Source organism: Erinaceus europaeus, chromosome 1 (genome assembly GCF_950295315.1).
Source record: "Erinaceus europaeus chromosome 1, mEriEur2.1, whole genome shotgun sequence".
Classification (NCBI taxonomy): domain Eukaryota; kingdom Metazoa; phylum Chordata; class Mammalia; order Eulipotyphla; family Erinaceidae; genus Erinaceus; species Erinaceus europaeus.
The window spans coordinates 97,260,856-97,280,204 of NC_080162.1; the positions used below are offsets into that span (position 1 = coordinate 97,260,856).

Consider the following 19,349-nt stretch of genomic DNA (forward strand, 5'->3'; position numbering starts at 1 on the left):
TTATTATTATTATTAGATATAGACAGAGAGAAATTGAAGGGGAGGAGGATAGAGATGGAGAGAGACAGAAAGACACCTGAAGCCCTGTTTCACCATTCATGAAGCTTTTCCCCTGCAGGTGGGGACCAGGGGCTTGAACCTGGGTACTATACTGTGTATGCTTAACCAGGTATGCTACCACCAGGCCCCTTTGGCTGCTTTTTGTGGTGTCTTGGTCTTAGAACTTTTCATCTTCAAGCTGACCTTAGCCTTCTGGCTAACTGATGCTCTTATGAAAGTTTCTAAGCAAGTTTATAGTCTTAAATTTTAAAATAATTATCCTTTCAGAAACCACTTTTCAAATTCAAATTCAGTTCTCAGTCAGGCACTAGAAGAAAGGTCTTTCCTTCTTGCCCACATTGGAGATTCTGAGAGAAGAGAACAGATTGCTGTGAGGCTTCATCTGTTTCTCAACCTTCCATTCAAACTCCCTAAGTGTCCATACGTTGAGGGTCTTGAACTAGGCCAGGAGAGTGTAAGAGGAAGATGAGGTCTTTGAATAGCCCACTTTCTAGGAACAGGAGAGCATAGGGTGAAAGAGATTCAGACACACAGTCATGGAATTCTACCCAAGAAAGGCAACAGAAATAGCAGGTGCTATGGAAGTACTCAAGGACTCCAGAGAACAGAGAGAGTCCTTTCTGTTAGGAAGCTTTTGAAAGTTTTCATCGAAAGGGACACAGCCTTGTGATATTGATGAGCAGGCTGGTGGACAGGCTGTGGGCAGTCAGTTACCCAGCAGAGACATATCTGCCCTGTTCCAATACCTTGCGGTGAGCAGTTTAAACAAAGATGGCTGTGTTATACATAGGGGGAGAGAGGAGGGGGAGTGATGGGATCTGGTACTCTAATAACAAGTATCTGTATTTTCTGATCTCTCTCCCTAAAAAGTTCCCCCCCCCCATATTTGGTTGGCTCCTTGCACCAACCGGGGCTCACCTGGGGCTCTCTTTGAGTATCCTTCCCTTCCATGGGCACATTCTGTCCCTTTGTCTTGTTTTCTCATCTTGATTACACTTCCCACTTACTGAAATCAGCCTTTCATGTGTTTGATTTATGCTGGCCATCTCCCCACCCCCCAACACCACCCACCCCTATCTTCAAGGTCCAGGAAAACAGGGTTATTACCTTCAGTTTGCCTTCTGAAGCTGCTGGGTCAAACATGGTTCGGGCCCAGTTGTATCAGTTAAATAAAAGAATAAATTGTTATGATTTGATACTGAACCCCAGACATAATGCCCACTAGCCAACTAAGTATATTTTCATTCAGTTATTGGGCAGCCACAGACTGTTTGGTCTTAAATCAGTGACTACACAGGGAGGTGTGATAACTGACCCTGTTCTTACAGACCTAGCCACCAAGTCAGGGGATTAATAACTTTTCATTTGAAAGTGAGTTAATTCTCTCAGGAGACCATGGTGAAATCAAATCCCACTCTCCTCATCTCCGGGGACAGAGGCAGGCATCAAAATAATCACTTCTGCTTCCAGTACTTTATTAGCAAGCCAGGCCCAAACCATCTCCCTGCAAGACTGAGCAGGGATTGCCTTCAGGTCTAAGTGCTTAGGCTACGCTGATCGGAATTAATTTGTTAATGGCATTTGATCTGGCTTTCTGAATGGAAGTCCTGTTTCCGAGGAGAGTGTGGCAGAAAGGAGGGGACTCCTGAGCCTTCACTTTGGAAATCTGATTAATGCAGTTAGCAACTGACCTGTGTCATCTGCACTGCAGAGACCAGTCCTTCACTTCTGGCAGCAGCCTCTTCTCACTGAAAGGAAACTGTCTTGGACTCAGGTTGAGAGTGACAATCAAAAAGACATGGGTGGGCTTAGGTACATTTCAAAGTAGAAACAACATGACGAGGCTCAAAAAATAGCTGACTGGGTGGGGCACAGGCCTTGCCATTCCTGGTCCCTGTTAGAACCCTGGCACCATATAAGAGTGCCGTGGCAATGGGGAGAAATCTGATATCATGGTCCCCTCCTCGCCCCGCCTCTATCTGAAATGAAAAGATTGGCCTGCAGGCTGGGCAGTGGTACACCAGTTAAGCACATATAGTACATATAGTACTAAGTGCAAGGGCCCATGCAAGGATCCAGGTTCGAGCCCCCAGCTCCCCAACTGCAGCGGGAACAATTCACAAACAGTGAAGCAGGTCTGCATGTGTCTACCTTTCTCTCTCCCTCTCTGTCTCTGCCTCCTCTCTCAATTTCTCTCTAGTCAATAAAATGGAAAAAAAAAAAATGTCTGACAGGAGCAGTGTATTTGTAGTGCAGGCACTGAGCGGTAATTCTGAAGGCAATAAAATAAAATAAAATATTGTCCTGGGGACTGTGAAATTATCCATGTTCAAGGCCCTGGTTAAACACACACACACACACACACACACACACACACACACACACACACACACACACACACCATTAGGAAAAGAAAGAGAAGACAAAACGACCCTGGCTCATGAGTAGATAGATAGTGATATCATTCCCTGAGATGGGACCCAAACTGGGGAACTGGCTACAGAGTGGAGAAATCTTTTCCAGGTATGTGAGGTCTCAGATGCTTTGAGTCATCTAAGTAAAGATGTCAAGTTAGATCTATGTGTCTGGAGCTCAAGAAAGAGGTCGCTACAGGGATATAAATTTGAGAGCCATCAACACATAAGTGATATTTAAAGTCATGGACCTGGGTGAGATCATCTAGAAGCAGAAGAGAGTCTTGGAGGTCAAGTAAAAAAGGAAAAGATGCAAAGGGGATTGAGAAAGAACAGCTCATGAAGCCAGGAGGTGAGTCACAAATGTCTGAAAAGGAATGGGGAAGGAACCAACCATGGGGGATTCTACTGTCAGCCCAGGAAAGAACAGGGCAGAGGGGAGACTCAGTATTTGCCAACTGAAAGTCATCAGTGACCTTCACAAAGATCAGACTTGAATTACAGGAAAGATGAATGACCGTACACTGTTGGAAGTGATCCAACAGCAGAAAAAAAATTTATGAAGCAGAATGAGTGGAATCAGTAGCTTTGGCTGACTTTTGAAACATTTTAGTACTAAAGCAGACAAGTGTGGGACTTGCAGGGAGAGGAATGGAAGTGAAGAGAAATGGTCACAGGAGAGATGAGTGTATGGTTGATTGTATGTAGACCAGTGCATGTTATGTAATCCAGTAAAAGAAATTATTAATTAGGTGCTTGGAAGTAACACACCCAAAAGAATGTACACATTACCATATATAAGGACCTGGGTTCAGTCCTCTGGTCCCCACCAGTAAAGCAGTGGGGAGATTCCTGATCAGTGGAGCAGTGATACGGGTATCTCTCCTTCTCTATTTCTCTCCTTTCCTTCTCTGTCCATCTCTATCACTTTCACGTTACATCAAAGAATAAAAAGGCAAATAAAGAAAGATTAATAATGAAGATAGAGGAGATGAATGGTGGGGTAGAGTTGTTTTTATTTATTTTTTCCCACAAAGGCAAAAGGAGATGGAACCTAGAAAACAAGAAATCTGTAGTTGCTATGAGGAATGCAGAAACTTGATTTGAGACCCATGAGACTGTGATGAGGAACCCATCTCTTCATGACAGGGAGTTGTGAAGACTACAGTTGTGTAGAGCATGGCATCAAAGGATACGACAACAGTGTGGGGATTAAAAAGTCTAATCACTGTTGATCTAAAGGGAAAGGTGGGGAGGAGGAAGTTACCTGTTGGACTTGGCCCTGGAGTATGTGCATATGAAGGAAAAATAATTGTCAGCTGTCGGGAGGCATCAGGGAAGCAGAACACTTTTTTTTTTTAAGAAAAGGTTGATGATGTGAAGAGAGGTGTGTGCCTACTAACACATTGCCAGCATTCAAGAAGAAGGGAAGGAAAAGGGGTGTACACAGCAGACACTGAAGTAGTGGTAGGTGGGAATTTCAGTGACATTCAGCGACAATAATTATTATTAGAAAAGTTATACCCGGGCAGAGGAGACAGCATAAAGGTTATACAAAAACCTTTCAAGCCTGAGGCTCTGAGGTCCGAGGTTCAATCCCCAGCATCACCATAAGTCAGAATTGAGCAGTGTTCTAGTAAAAAAAAATATTGAAAGAAAAGTTACACCCAAACCCCTAACCTCTGGGCACCTGCTCTTTCCTGGTTTCTGGCATGACTTCCACGCTATGGTTGTGAGGTGGGGGCCTTTCTGCTTTAAGACACTATCATGGTTAGCACCTTGAAATGGGCTGAGTTTTCCAGAGCATCTCAGCTGAAAATGCAATGCTTCCACCACACTTCCTAGGACCTGAGCACAGATGAATGTTCTTGGACACTAGGCCCAGGCAGATGCTGTCCAGTATGAGGTCTCAGCCGGCCTCAGTTCCTCTTATCCTGTTGGAGGTCTGCCCCTGACTTGTCATAGGGTCAATAGGTTCAATCAAGGTAACTGATCTCATCAACCTTCTGTCATTCCAGAGGAGGTACCAGACCTCCTATTCCCAACCAGAACAATGACCTCCTATGAGTTTCCAGGCTGCCCAACCTGGCTCTTTGCTTTGACACTGAGTGGCTAGAGATCACCAAGATCCAGTGATCATCAACATGGCACAGCCCATAAGTAGTGGAGTCAGACTTAGGTCAGAAAGGCTGTGGCCTGTTCTATGTGTCAAGTGTTCCCACCCCTCCACAGCAACTCCCACATGCTTCTCACAGCAAATTTACTGAGTACCTAGTGTTGTGTCAGAGTGTGGATTGTTGTCACTATAAGCAACCTGATTATCCAATAGCCAACACCTGGTGAGGGGCAGGTGCAAAAGCACTAAGGGCTACAACACCCATCAGAACTACCACTGTCTTGCAAGACCTGAGGTCTTGTTAGAAACTGGAGTAAGAAAAATTGTTAGGGCCAGAACAGACATAAAACTGAAGGACTGTTTCTGACAGGAGTCCTGCAAGGATTTATTTATTTATTTATTTATTTATTTATTTATTTATTTATTTGGTGGGAAGGCCTCATCCCTCTACCTATGAGAGTATGAGAGCCCAGGATAACTTTTTGTATCAAGAGGGACTTGTGGCTAAATGCAGGTTGGATAAGGTAAGTGTTTTTGAGGCTCATTGAGGACATCAGGGTCATTGAGAGAGTTCCTTAAAAAACAAACAAGCCAACAAAATCACCAGATTCCTAGGCCCCAGTGATTTTGCATTATGGCAGGAATTAGGCCAAGGAGTGTATTTTTATTTATTTTAATGAGAGAGATATTCACAAAGAGAGATAAAGGGGGGGTGTCCAGGCAGAGGTGTACCCAGTTAAGTGCACATCGTACTAAGTTCAAGGACCCACACAAGGATCTGGGTTCAAGCCCTCCCCCCAGCTCTCCACTTACAGGGGGGGACACTTCATAAGCAGTGAAGCAGGTCTGCAGGGTTCTTTCTCTCTCCTCTATCTTTCCCTCCTCTCTAAATTTCTCTCTGTTTTTTCCAATAAGATGGAAAAAATGGCTTCCAGGAGCAGTGGATTTGTAGTGCAGGCACCAAGCTCCAGTGAAAACTCTGGAGAGAAAAAAAAAACTTCACAGCTCTAGTTTATTAGTGGTGCCAGGGGATTGAACCTGGGACCTTGGAATCTTAGAACTACTAACATATGCTCTTACACTTTGAGCTATTTCTTCTATAATTTTCTTTCTTTCTTTCTTTCTTTCTTTCTTTCCTTCCTTCCTTCTTTCTTTCTTTCTTTCTTTCTTTCTTTCTTTCTTTCTTTCTTTCTTTCTTTTTTTGCCAGCCCTGGAATACGTATTTTAAGGCACCCTCTTGGTTAGTCCAGGTTAGAACTCAGTTATACAGATATTAGCATCTACTGTGTACAGTCATGCACATGCAGCACAGCTAACATGTGTGGCTGTGTCCTGGTCATTTTCTGTGTCTTGTTGTCATAGATTTTCATTATAGCTTGTGAGGTGGAGATGTTCACCCACCCAGAACAGAGGATATTGTGCCTTCCCCACGTTAAGGTGATTCCCAACAGCCCTGGGGCAGGGGGTGGGAGGAGGAGCATGTGCCTCCCAAACCTGTGATCTGCAGGGCCTGGCAGTCAGGGGTGCCCATCTCTCAAGATCTCCATCTCCACTAGCTGAGAATCCGTGGCCTTCCTGAACCCGGGAGGAGCCAACACCGTTATCCTGGTCTGGAAATCTAATTAGACATTCAGCCCTGAGTCTGGAAGACTACAGCGCCTGTCAATTTGTAAGAAAAGGATGGCCAGCTCCAAACACCCTCCCCCCCTCCCCGCCTCCCCAACTCACTGGCTTTCCTGGGTGCTGCTGTGGAGATCCTGAAAACAGACTTTGGAGGCAGATGCTCTCCATTTACATAGTCCGTAAATATTTATCCCCAGCAGCCAATTAGAGCTGAACCACTGCTTTCAAGGAGGGAACTGACAGAAGGCGGCTGTGTCTGCAGCAGGCCTTGGCCATGGTTTACCAGAACCACTCAGGGTGGGGCATTTTGCTATTTAAATATTGTGCATCCAGGGCTGGGCAAGTCTGCTGATTTTTAAAAACTAATTACACATTAGCAGTAACAGCCTCTCTGATTTAATTGACCCAGAAATACCTCCTGGGATCTCCAGAAAGAATGCTGTTTTTCTTCTCTGGGGCAGGGGTGAGGGCGCAGTGCTGGGACCAAAGAGCTTCTCTTCCAGCGGAAGCTTTAGGGCTTTGTGAGATGAGAGCATCCAGACAGGCAAAGGCATGCGTTCCAGAGCAAAGAGCCTGGGCTTGGCCCCCTCCCCCTTTCTGTCCTCTGGATTCTAGGATCTGGAGGTGGCAGCCCTGGTCAGTAAATCATGCAAATAGGATTGAGGGGATTGGAGCAGGTAGGGAGCAGAGGGAGAAGAGCCTGTAAAGCAGGCATTCAGGTTCCAGGCACACAGAGGGTGTTCATTAAGTGATTACTCTTATTAGATCTGGAGAGACACTCTAGTGATGATCTGCCTACATCCTCTTAGGGAAAATCCAGTGAGCTGAAAATAGTACCTGTCAAAGTACTAGGTGGTCAGTGAGGGTGCTATAGGCCCTGGGCTCAATGGTCTCTACTTCTTGCATGGAATACCAGCAAGCATGGAAAATCAACTCTGTGTTCCCTGGCCTCCTCTGGGCTCTCCCCCCTCACACTAACACCACATACCCAAGATACCGCTCTTCTTTCATTTATCCCTGCTTGCCATCACAATGGCTCTCAATTTTTTATTTCATGGGCAACACAATACTATTTGGTGGGTTGAAGTGAAGTACAGGCAACTGGGAGGTATTTTCTTTCTTTCTTTCTTTCTTTCTTTCTTTCTTTCTTTCTTCCTTCCTTCCTTCCTTCCTTCCTTCCTTTTCTTCTTCTCCTTCTTCTCCTTCTCCTTCTCCTTCTCCTTCTCCTTCTCCTTCTTCTTCTTCTACTTCTTCTTCTTCTTCTTCTTCTTCTTCTTCTTCTTCTTCTTCTTCTTCTTCTTCTTCTTCTTCTTCTTCTTCTTTTTTAATTCTTCTTTTTTAAATCTCCTGTCCTCTCCCACTTGCCAGTATTCCTCCATTTCTCAAAGTGTGCTATCGCTATTCGCCTTTGTGGGAAGCTTAGTTAAAACCCAGAAGAAAGAACAATTCTTGGCTTTTGAATTCTTACTCTTCTTCTTTTTATTTTATTTTTCAATGCCACCTGGGTTATCTCTGGGGCTCTGTCATCATCTCTGACAATGAATCCATTGATCCTCTTGGCCTTCTCTCTCTCTCTCTCGCTCTCTCTTTCTCTCTCTCCTCTCCTCTCCTCTCCTCTCCTCTCCTCTTCTCTTCTCTTCTCTTCTCTTCTTTGATGGGACAGAGAGAAATCGAGAGGGGAGGGGGAGGTAAAAAGTAGAAAGAAAGAGAAACACCTGCATACCTGCTTCACTACTTGTGAAACTTTCCCCTGCAGGTGGGGAGTGGGGGGTTGGACCCAGCTTTCTGAGCACAGTAGCATATGCAGTCAAAGAGGTGTGCCACCGCCCAGTCCCTGGATTCTTTTATTTTCTATATATTGCCACCACGGTTATTTCTGGGGCTTGGTGCCACTGTTTCCAAAGGCCATATTTTCTTTTCCCCTTCCCTTCTTTCTATTTCATTGAGGAATTGAGAGGGAATAGGGTAATAGGAACAGAGAAAGATAAACACCTGCTGCTCTGCTTTACCAGTTGTGAAGCATCCCTCCTTCAGGTGGGAAGCAGGGGCTTGAACCCAGGTTCTTGCACATGGCTATGTGTGCTTTCGATTGAGTGTGCTACTGTCTGCCCCCCCTCTTTTTCTAATCTCTAAAAAACTTTATGAGAGAGACCAAAGTGTCATTCTATCATTTCTTTCTTCTTATGAGGTACTGGGGAATTAAGCTCAGAACCTCACACATACAAAAGATGCATTCTACAAGTCACTTCCTAGTCACCCTCCCTCCCTCCTTCCCTTCCTTCTTTCCATTAAACATATTTGGGGGCTACTGTAGATGTACATACATATTTGGGGGGTTGGGACAAAAGAACAGTGATTTCAGATCCCCCCCGTTTTTTGTCTTTACTGGGGGGATTAATGGTTTATAGCTGACAGTAAAATACAGTAGTTGTACATGTGTAACGTTTCGCAGCTTTCCACATAACAATTCAAACCTCTCTAGGCCTTCCTCTGCCATCATTCCAGGACTTGAACATTCCCCCAAACCCCAAAGTCTTTTACTTTAGTGTAATACAACAAACCCAGTTCAAGTTCTGCTTGCACATGCATTTTTCAAGAAGCAATCTTTCCTTAACCTTTTCCTCTCAATGCCACCATCTTGTAAAACTATAACACAATATCACAGCCAGGAAACTGACATGGACACACTGAAGATAATACATAGTTCCATCACCACAAGAATGCTTCACTTTGTCCTTGCTAGCCACACCTGCCTCTGCCCCAATTCTATCCTCCTTAATTGCCAATCTGGTGTTCATTTTTATAATGTTGTTTCAAGAATGTTATATAAATAGAATCATGCAGTGTATAACCCTTTGACACTTTTTTTCCCCACTCTGCACTAATTCGTTGGAGATTCATCCAAATTGCTTTATGTATCATCATTCATATATATATATATATATATATATATATTAACTCATGGGTGACAAGATAGTTTATATGAAATGGTGTCTGCTTTGTCATGCATGCAACACAGGGTCAAGCCCCCAGCCTATACCACACTGGGGGAAGCTTTGGTCCTGTGATACCTTTCCCTTTCTCTCTGTTCCTCTCTGTCTCTCCCTTTCTATCTGAAAAGGTTGACCCAGAGTGGTAAAACCCCAGTGATAATAATACACATACCATGAATTACATTATAGTCACTCACCCATTAGAGGGCATCTGAAGTGTTCTATTCCTTGACTATTACAAGTAAAGCTACAATGAAAATATATGTGTAAGTTTGTGTGTAGTTATGTATTTTAATTTTGGGGAAAAAACACCCAAGAATAAAACTGCTAGGTCCTATAATTATTGCATATTTCTCAAAGAAATTGTGAAAATGTTTTTAAATATATTTATTTGTTTATTTTGGATAGAGACAGAGAAATTGAGAGAGAAAGGAGAGATAAAGTGAGGGAGGGAGGGAAAGGGAGAGGGAGAGGGAGAGGGAGAGGGAGAGGGAGGGAGCGAGAGAGAGAGAGAGAGAGAGAGAGAGAGAGGCACCTGCCGTACTGTTTCATTGCTCATGAAGCTTTCCCCCTGCAGGTGGGAACCAGGGGCTTGAACCTGGGTCCTTGTACATTGTAATATGTGCATTCAACCAGATGTGCCACCACCTGCCCCCCATAGAAATCATTAAAATATTTTCCAGAGTGGCTGTACTATTAGAAATGTCCAATGGGGAGTCCGGCTGTAGCGCAGTGGGTTAAGCGCAGGTGGCGCAAAGCAAAAGGACCATCATAAGGATCCCGGTTCGAACCCCGGCTCCCCACCTGCAGGGGAGTCGCTTCACAGGCGGTGAAGCAGGTCTGCAGGTGTCTATCTTTCTCTCCTCCTCTCTGTCTTCCCCTCCTCTCTCCATTTCTCTCTGTCCTATCCAACAACAACAACAACAATAATAACTACAACAATAAAACAACAAGGGCAACAAAAGGGAATAAATAAATTAAATAAATAAAATAAATATAAAAAAAATTTAAAAAAAAGTCCAGTGACTCCAGTTTCTCTGCATCCTTGCTATTGGTAGTATTTGGTGTCACCACTTATTTTTGCTTTCAGTTTTATTCATCCTGATAGATGTATGGTGATAGCTTATTGTTGTTTTAATTTTCAGTGCTCAGGGACTAATGATGCTGCATATCTTCTTGTGAGCTAGTCTGCTAATATCTCTTTGATAAGATATCATTTCCTGTCTTTTGCTTGTTTGCTAGTTGGATTGTTCAGACTTCTCTTTAAACTGTGAGTTCTGAGAGTTTATACAGTTGGGATACTGAGCCTATATTAGATATGCAAGTATTTTCTTCCTCTCTGTATCTTATCTTTTCATCTTCTTCTTTAAAAAGATTTATTTAGTTATTTATTTAATTGGAGGGAACAAGAGACCAGGCATTACTCCCTCATATGTATCTGGTAATCAAACCTTAGGTCTCATGCAAGAAATGCTTTCTACTTGTTGAAACATCTCTCTGCTTTTCTTTTTTCATCATAGTGTGGTGTTTCACTGGGCAGACATTTTAGCTTTGATAAATTCTAACTTACCAATTTTTCTGAATCCCCAGTCCCTCCATTTCAAACCACCACAGTTCACAGTTCAGATAGTACAACTATCTGTCTAGATTTGTACATACTTGCCCCTTTTTTCTTCCAGATCCAGTCCTTTCTTCCCCTCCAAGCCACTCATGACCCTATTACTACATCCAAATGTTCCTCCTTTTTTCCTCTTCTCTCTGCTGGTCCTGATGGAGCTGGAGTTCAGAGCCCTCTTATCCTCTTCCTCCTATCACATCTCCCCCACTGGGAGGATCAAAATTGTTTTTGGAGTTCTGGTGGTGGAAATTGTGTGGAAATCTCCTATAGTCTTGTCAATATTTCCATTTATATATAAAATTTTTTTTTAAGTTTTTGGGTTGCTGAAGGTAGGAATTCTGTTTTCTGTAATTCTTTCTCTGCTGGACCTGGGTGTTGACCCATACCCCTAGCCTACTTCTATCTTTCCCTAGTGGAGTAAAGCTTAGGATAGGTGAGGTTCCAAGATACACTGGTGAGGTCCCCTGTTCAGAGAACTCAGGATGCAATCTGCAGCTTGGTGTCTGGAAGGTGGCAGGACATAAAGTGAGATAAAGTGGTTAAACAACAGGAACCAAAAAATAGGAACAGAGGAGATTAGATTAGAGATCTTAAGGTGAAAGAAAGCTAGGAAGTCCATTTTAGGCATGTTTCTAGGGGCCCTTGACTATGATAGTTTTTGCTTGAGTTTGATGGCAAGGATGAAGTTGGATAAAAATGTCTGAGAAAATTCTGTGTATAAAATTAGCTATTGGAAGCTGGGCAGTAGCTCACCAGGTTAAACGCACATAGTACAAAGCACAAGGACCAGTGCAAGGATCTGGGTTTGAGCCCCACCTCCTCACCTGCAGGAGGATCGCTTCACAAGTCACCACTTATGAAGCAAATCTGCAAATGTCTTTCTCTCCCCCTCTCTATCCTCCCCTCCTCTCTAAATTTCTCTCTGTCCTATCCAACAACAGGAAAAAAAAAGGCGGTGGGGGATTGGCCACCAGGAGCAGTGGATTCATAGTACAGGCACTGAACCCCCCCTAAAATAAGTTATTTTAGGGGGGGTCCAAGAGCAGTGGATTCATAGTGCAGGTTCAGTGCCTGCACTATGAATCCACTGCTCCTGGTGGCCAATCTACCCAGCCCAGGGCATACATATACATATACATATACATATACATATACATATACATATACATATACATATACATATACATATACATATACATATACATATGCATTTTGCAACAGAGTCTGTGTAACCTTCGAGTCCCTACTGGTTTGAGCTCGCAGCTTATGGTCACAGCTGGAAACATAGCAAGCTACACTTGTTTCAGGACCAGTCAGGACAGGATACCTCAGCTTCCTTTTGGAGACTGGGTCAGTCCCTACTGTCACTGCTTTATGGTGAGGGCAAGGTCCTGGGAAGGTCCAGAAGAGTGCTTATGATGATGTTTCTGATGGAAGTGACCCATGGTGGTTTAGAGAGGGGTCCATTAGAAATCTAGGCCCATCATATTTGTGTGGAATTCCTTGACTAGGGCCCCAGGTGATGAGATGGTATTGATCAAAATGGCCACTATTAAGTGAGACAGTCTCTTGCCCTTACATTGATTTCCTTTTTAGTTTTATTTTTCAAATCAGAGAGAGGGAAAGAGAAAGAAAAGAGGAGAAAAGAGAGAGAGAGAGGGGAAAAAACCGCTATTACCACAATAGAGACCACAACCAATCACCAGTAAATGCAGTGCAATAACAACAAAGGCTAATTTTGGTCAAAACAGTAAGAAGGAAAGATAAACTAACAACAATGAAAAAAAGAAACAAAGCAAAAAATAACAACAAAGGAAAAAAAACCAAAACGCCTAAATATCAGCCTGCAGTTTAAACTATTCCAAATTGGCTATACAAAACCTCCCCCTCTTCCTAAACAAAGCAAAAACAATTGCAAAAAGCAATATAAAATGAAGAGCTAGAGGGAAGAAAGGAAGATAACTAAAAGAGAGTCCTCTGAAAATCCCAGCAAAGGCAAAGATTGGTCAAGGAAGTTGGCCAATCAAAAAGAGCTCCAGCCTCCTGGGGGTGGGGGGAACACATCCTTTGGATGTATGACTCCCTGCTAATCTTGGAACCTTGATAAGGAGATTGACTCCACAGGAGGACCTCCTTGTTTGTAACTGGTTCCCTTACCCCTCTGGAGTAGCGAGTTGGGGGAGGGTCCCTGCAGAGGGAGAAATTAAAACTCACAGTAACTCCAGCTCCATGGCTAGTATCTGCGTTGTCTTTTTTCCAGCCCATTGCCAGCCTATAAATAAATGACTTGTGATTCTTTGCCTTGGTTCCACTTTGATATCCTCCTGTATACTTTATCTCTGGCCTGGGAATTTTGCCCTCAGTTATAATTCGCAGGTTTTAAGCAGCTGCTTTGCAAAGAGAAAGCTGGGAGTTTTCTTCAAGCCGCCATCTTGCCTCTGCCCCAATTTCCTTCTTGATTTCACTGATTCTGGTGTTTTGTTTTAAATTTCTCTCCTCTTGGTTGCCTTTGGTTTATTTTGCTTTTTTTCTAGGTTCTTGAAGTTAGAATTTTCATTATCCATCTAAGTTTTTTTTTTTTTTATACTGTAAGCATTTAGTGCTATATATTTCCCTCTTAACCATGCTTTAGCTGTGTCTCATCTTGATATGGTGTATTATTTTTTTCATTTCAGCCTTTCATTTTGTCTTCCCTTGAGATTTTATCCTTGATTCACAGAATTTTTTTGAAGAATCTTGCTTAGTTTCCAATGTTTAAGTTTTTTCCCTGTTCTCAATTTTACTTTGATTCCAGTGGCCAAGGATACATTTTTGTCTGATTTAAATTTATTCAATTTTGTTGAGAATGTTTTATGGCTTAGGATGTGGTCTACTTTGGTAAAAATTGCCAAGGACACTTGGAAAGAACGTACATTTTGCTGTTGTTGGGTGGGGTGTCCTGTAAATGTCAATTAGATTCTGTTGATTGATGATGTCATTAAATCCTTCTAAAGCCTTGCTGAATTTCTCTGTAGTTGTGCTGTCAATTATCAAAAGAGGTGTTTGAAGTCTCTAGATATGATTGTACGTTTGTCTTTTTTTTTCTTTTCACCTTCAGTTATGTCAGTCTTTTCTCCACTTATTATGTGGTAAATTTGGTACATAATACATTTAGGTCTACTGTGTCTCCATAGTAAATTGAGTCTTTTATTTTTATGTAATATCCCTTTATTTTCCCTTACTTTGAAATTTATTTCACCTGATATGAATAAGGCCACTACTGCTTTCATTTGGTTAATGTTTGCTTGATACCTTTTCTTTTTCCTTTGAATCAGTCTACACTATTATATATGATATGAGTTTCCTGCGATAGTATGTGATAGAACATGTGAATCCATTGTCAATTTCTATTTATGTAATTATTAGTATATAGGGGACTAACACTAACATTTTATTTTCTGTGTTTTTCATTATTTTTTTTCTGCTTCCCAGTGAGTTACTTGAACAATTTTAGAATTTGATTTTTAGTGTGCCTGTTTGTGAAGCTTTCTGAAAGCTTATGTAAATATGGTCTAATTTACACAGAAATTATCACAACCTATTGATGTTGGATTTTTTTTTTTTTTTTTTTTTACCAGAGCTCTGCTCATCTGGCTTATGATGGTACAGGGGATTGAACCTGAAATCTTGGAGCCTCAGGCGTGAAAGTCTCTTTGCATAACCATTATGCTATCTACTTCCACCCAGTGTTGGAATTTTTAACCAATTTTGTGAAAAGTAGAAGCTCACTACCTTTGAATTTCCTCTACTCTCCCCTTAAACTATTTTTAATATTTCTTTCTTGTAAATTTATAGCTACATTAGGTTGTAGTGTAGATTTTATTCAACATTAAATTTTAAAAATGCATAAATGCACAATTTACTAGAATTTTTACTCTTTCTATTGGCCTTTCATTCTTCTTGATGTTCCAGTGTTTCCCTTTTTATACCTTTTCATGGGAAAGAAGAATACATTCAGCCATTTGTAGGTAACAAAGTCTCTTAACTTTTCATCATCTAAGAAAGTTTTGACTTATTTCTTTATTCATAAAAGTTATTTTTGTTGGATGTAAAAGTATGGTAAATACAGTTCTCTTCTTTATCACCTGTAAAAGGTTATGCTATGTCCTACCAGTCTTTATTATTTCTGTTGAGAAATATGCTATTGTTTTAATTTATTTTTCCCCAATAAGTGTCATTTTTCTCTCTGATTTCAAGATTGAATTATTTCTATAGCCTCATCTTCAAGTTCACTAATTCTTTTTTTAGCCCTATACACTTTGCTGTTAACTCCACCCTCTGAGCTTTTTATCCTGGTTATTTTATTTCTCAGTTCTAAGTTTTCTATTTGGTCCTTTTTATAGCTTTTGTTTCTTAGCTGAAGCTTCCTGCTTTTTTGCTGAGACTTTCTGAGTTTTTTTTTTTTTTTTTCTTTCTAATGTGTTCACAATTGCTATTTGAAGCATCTTGATGATTACTGGCAAATATTTGTCTCACAGTTCTAATACTCTGTCACCTCATGCTGGTATCTACTAATTGTCTTTTTCATTCAAGCTGGCATTTCCCTGGTTCTCTGTATGACAAATGGTTTTCTATTGAAATCTGGATGCATTATGTTATAAGACTCTGGAGCTTATTTAAACTCTATTTTGGATGGAGTCCTCTGGAAAGGAATCCTACTTTGTTACAACCCAGTAGAAGATATCTAGATTCTTCATTGGCCCTGTAACAAGGGTTCTTCTTGTTACTTGGTGTGGGGGTTCAGAATTCCTACATGATCTCAACTGATTCCACATGGAGGCAACTGGGATGATAGCTGCTACTCAATGTAGACAAAAGTCCTAATTTCATCTATGATCAGGCCTTGTATCATCTCATGCCAGAGATTAAGATACCTCATTCAAATTGAGACTGGTGATGGTTGAAGTTTAAACTCCCCACTTTGATTTTGCTGACACAGAACAAGGCATATTGGGGCATTATCTTAATGTGTTCTGTCTTGCTTGTCTGTTGCTTGCATGGTCATTAGGCTAGAGAATAGGTTTTGTTGGAGCTTTTGTGTGTGATTGTTGTTGTTTACACTTGTGTATGTTTTCATGTTGTTGGCTACGTAAGCTCCAAGTCTCCAAACCTGAGATGTTTATGGAAAAACAAACAAAAAACACCTCAGTATGTTACTTTTTCTGGACTTCTATAACAAAATGTCACAGATCAAGTGGCTTAAACAAGAGAAATCTGTTTCTCACACCTCTGGAGACTGGAAGTCAAGATAAAGGTGACTAGTAGGGTTGTTTTCTCCTGGCTTGCTGATAGTCAGTCACCTCATAACTTCATCTTCATGTGGTCTTTCTTCCATGTCCATGCATTGTTGGTATTTATTCCCTTTGTCTCTCTCTCTCTATCTCTCTCTCTCTCTCTCTCTCTCTCTCTCTCTCTCTCTTTCCTTCACCAGGGTTATTGCTGCACTTAGTGCCAGCAGGATATTTCCACTGCTTTTGGTGGCCGTTTTTTCCTTTTTCTTAGATTGGGGGGGGGGGGGGGGAGGAGGAAGAGAGAGATCTGCAGCAACACTTCACCATATGAAGTTTGCCTCCTGCAGGTGGGAACTGGGGGCTTGAACCCTGATCCCTTCACATGGTAATGTGTGCACTATACCAGGTGCATCCCCTAACCAAATTCTCTTCTTTTTCTTATGAGAACAGCAATCAAATTGGTTTAAGGATTCCAACATTCTGAACTTATTTAACCTTAGCTACCTTTTTAATGGTTTAAATCCAGTCACTTGGGGGTTTGCTTTTCTACATATATAAGTGAGGGACACCCTTCAGTCCACAACAGTCACAGAATCCCTAACTCTGCATTCCCTCTTGATTTTTCAGTCTTCTTATGTTTGCTTTATATATTTATATAATGTCCAGGTTTTTCAGTGGGCGAGTTAGGGGAAAGTCCACATCATTTTCCTGGAAGCAGAAGTCCCTCCCTTTCGAGTTCTATGCAGGAGGCTTTATAACTAAGTCAAAGCAGTTCTCATTTGCAAAAGTCCAATGTATTGTACAGTAGATACCTTTGATAGAATTCTCCAATCTTCTGAGAACTAAGAACATAGAGATGATCCTTTCAGGCAAAGTATGAGGTATATGAGATGTATGATAACACCTTTCCTCCAAAAAAAAATTATTTTTCCCTTCATCTGAGGAGGGTAGATGAAGGCCCATCATTAGGTGAGAATGGAAAATATTTAGTAGCTCTGAGGCCAGGGGACCAGGTGGGGGCACACTCAGTTAAGTGCACCTAGAACTGTGCACAAAGACCAGCGCAGTGGCAGTGGGGATGCTTCACGAGGAGTTAAGCAGGTCTGCAGGTGCCTATCTTTCTCTCTCCTCTATTTTTCCCTCCCCTCTCAATTTCTGTCATATCAAATAAAAATAGGGGGGGGGGAAATGGCCTCCAGGAGCAGTGGATTCATAGTTCAGGCATCAAGCCCCAGTGATAATGCTGGTGAGAGAAAGAGAGAGAGAAAGAGGGAGAGAGAACCAGCCCAGTGTTTCCCATCCCTGGAGTTTGTGAGGAAAGACAGGCTGGACAATAAAAATATGATTTAGAATAACTTCCCTTGGACTAACTAAATCAAAGAAGGCAAATGTCTGTGCCTGGATATGTGCATATACAGGCAGATATGCTGAAACACAGCACCTGAGAGTGCTACCGCCTTCCTTAGGCAGTGGGGCTGTTTTCATTTTATCTATGTTCACTTTAATCACAGCCTGTAAACTTCCAACCTCTAACAAAAAGAAGCCAAAACTCTCCAAGGCCTCATGGTCTCTGGAATTTCTACATTGCCAGAGCCATCAACTCCCCAGGCATCAGTGACAGAGAAAAGCCCTCCTATTACTCAGCTTCTCACCATTAAGCAGGTGCTCCTTGAGGAAGATTGATTCCCCACATTAAACCAGCCTCCATGCTCGATGAGGATGTCACAAGACAAATGGCTCCTGCCACGTGCCTCCAGCCCACTGCCCCATGTTTCCATTACATTTGGGCCAGAGTCATGGTGGGTAGGTTTGGGTGTAGTTCATTTTCTGCCTTACACGATAAACTTGTCAGCATTTGACCGATCAGCTACTTGCATGCAGGGAGTACATTTGCAAGGCCACCTGGTATCCCAGCTCTGCTGTCCTGTTCCCATTTCACTCTGTCTAATGAACCAACACCTGGTTCTGGTAAATGGGGCTGCACTGCGGGGTCCTTGTACAACCTGCTTGCAGTGATGATAGTTCAGCCCCTCCTCAGGGGTCCCTCTTTCCTGCCTGGAGGGACTGGAGCATTGAGGCCCAGAGAGCTGACCTTTTCTACTGGCAGGCTAAGAAGAAGTGTGCCAAGTCTCTCCTCTCCTACCCAGAAATGTTATCAGGCCTTTCCCCCAGTCTCCTGACTGGACAAACCTGCTGTGGACTTTCTGGGGGAACTGCAGCTTTCCAAGTCCACATGAATGTTGGCTGTGCTTCTGAGGAAAACCTTGATATAGGCTGACACCAGACCTAGACTCTTGGAGCTCACCAGAACACAGCCAGTAGGACCAAGGTGTGCAGTTCTTAGGTCACTGTGGCCCTTTCACTAACCTTCAGGGCCACACCATTCCCAAGTGGTCAGGCACCCTGGACTCTGACCACATTGCTCTCTACACAAGGTGATGTAATGATGCTTGGCTGTTGCTAGATAGAGTTCACATTCCCAAGTCCACCACCCACAGTTTGTGTTCTTGGGGTTGGATGCCCAGGACCAAGTTCAGCACCCACCACCACCACCACCACCATTTCCTGGGCGCTCTTGGTTAAGACATGTAGCTTTTGTGGTTTTTGCCTATGAATGGGAGTGAAAATAATGCCCAGCTCAAATTGGTCAATATGAATGCTTAGAGTGATAGTGGAGACTGAACAAACATTAGCTGATAGCATCACTTTACTGATGCTAGAACAGAGAGAGGGCAGGGTGGATAGATATGCAGAGAATTAGTTATCCCTTCCTTGTCTCCATTTCTTCCATCTGCCATTGTACCATCACAGCTTCCCTAATCTGTTGTTGAGTATTTGAATTGTCTTCAAATTTTTTTCTATTACAAATAGAACTTCCATTAACATAGGCATGCATAGATCTCTTTCAGTAAGTGTTTTAGTGTTCTGAGGAGTCTCCAGACTGTTTTCTATAGGGGATAAACAAGTTTACATTCCCACCAGCATTGTAAAAGTGTGCTCTTTTCTCCATATCCTCACCCACATTTATTTCTATTCTTTTCTATGTATGATATTCCCACAGGAGAAGGCTGGGATCTCATTGTTGACATGATTTGCATTTTTCTAATAATAATGACTGAACACTTTCATATGCCTGTTGGCCATCTGAATATTGTCTTTGGTAGAGTCTGATCAGATCTTCCCCTTATTTTCAATGGGGTTGTTAAGTTTTTTTGTTGTTGTGCTGGGTTTTCTTACCTCTTTATATATAGCCCT

The 19,349-nt window shown here is 42.2% G+C and overlaps 1 protein-coding gene across 1 annotated transcript in view; it reads left to right on the top strand.

The window, feature by feature from the left end:
* Nucleotides 1–19,349, top strand: part of CHAT (choline O-acetyltransferase) — a 58,902-nt gene that overhangs the window by 11,841 nt on the left and 27,712 nt on the right. The window lies entirely within an intron of this gene.